Raw genomic sequence first — 1656 nt, 5'->3', positions numbered from 1 at the left:
ATATATATATATATATATATATATATATATATATATATAGACAGCATATATATTTGTATATGTATATGTATAGTGTATATATATACATATATGTCTATATACGCCCTCTACATATATAAGTATATGTGTATGCAGTATATAATTACGAAAGTATGTATGTATATATATATATATATATATATATATATATATATATATAAAGCATTTGGTATGTACTTGGTAGTTAGCCGCTGAAGTTCACTACTAATGGCTACCTGATGTCTTCCACGGTATTTTTACAATTGTCGCTGTATCTATCTCAGGAATTCTTCAGTGTTCATCGAACATATAACAAATGGTAGAAATGGAAAATGGAATATACCAGAAAAAACTTGTATGTTCCATTTTCCATCTCTATCATTTGTTTTCTATATTCTACTATATATTTGTGAAAAGGGCGGACGTTGTCTCCCAAGGAGTTTTACAGGCAAAAGAGTTAGTAAATGTGATTGGACTGACCTGAAAATTTGCACACCTATTTTAAAAGTGGTGGGGAGTTTGCATGGCCACTTTGAGTTTGCTCATTTGAAAGGCGTGGCCTCTAGGGCGCAATTCCTCATCTTTTAAATGTGGCCCGAGTAGACCCGAATGAAATATATATATATAAATTTCTATGGCAGAAAAAATGAAGCAATCACTACCAATATTACAGCAACCTTCACTGAATTCACCAGAATAACTGCTACTAGTTAGGTGGATGGCTACTAGAAACAATAAAAGGCGTTGAGTGAGAGAGGATTCACCAACAAACCAATGTATTGATACTCATACGCAGACAGAGAGGCTCTGGATAATGTATATTATGCAAGTCCTGAAGACATTAAAAATTCCTGTCTTTATGTAACATGCTGTCAAATTGGTTAGTAAGCATATTTTCAGTAAATTTACAAGTACAATGAATGAAATACACATTCCAACAAAAATTACCCTATAATTTTCTATTGCTTCACGAATCATTCACAATGTTCACTATTTATTGAATTTCTCTGCAATTTTTCTGAGTCGTTTGTTTCGTTCAACGCTACAGAAGTACCTACGGCACTTACGAAGCAAATCCACCGAATTATTTTGAAAACGTGACGACATATTTTCGTAAGTTCTTCAGAGATATCTTCAACCATAATAACGTGAAAACAGATTTATATGTGTGTATGTTTGTCTATGTCTATGTGTTGGCGTTTACGTGCATGCGTGTGCATGTGTGTTTGTGAGTAGATGCGTGTGTGCATGTATATGTGTATGTATGCTTTTATATTTATATATATATATATAAGCAATGTTAATTCTCTAAATGAAGTATTAACAGTAACTGCACGATAAAGTGTAGTATATTGCCACTTAAGTGTGGCTGACCCCTAGGGGTGGATGTTACTGTTGCTTTTAGCCCCAGGAGGACATCTCCTCCAGCTGGCTTATCGACACACGACTGTGTCCTGTTTGCCAAGGGAAGTTATCCCTCTCACCAACATCTGCAGCACGAACGGATCCGGATTTCAGGGTTATTTCCCTTCGTCGGCGTTCGATAGCTGCTGACCTTGGTGAGAGAGACAAAAACCTGGCAATCTTATATCTTCTTTTCCAGTGAAATTCTTCACTGATATCGAAAAGGTGAAAACA

The sequence above is a fragment of the Octopus bimaculoides genome, chromosome 15, assembly GCF_001194135.2.
Source record: "Octopus bimaculoides isolate UCB-OBI-ISO-001 chromosome 15, ASM119413v2, whole genome shotgun sequence".
Classification (NCBI taxonomy): Eukaryota; Metazoa; Mollusca; class Cephalopoda; order Octopoda; family Octopodidae; genus Octopus; species Octopus bimaculoides.
This window is presented reverse-complemented; position numbering follows the sequence as displayed.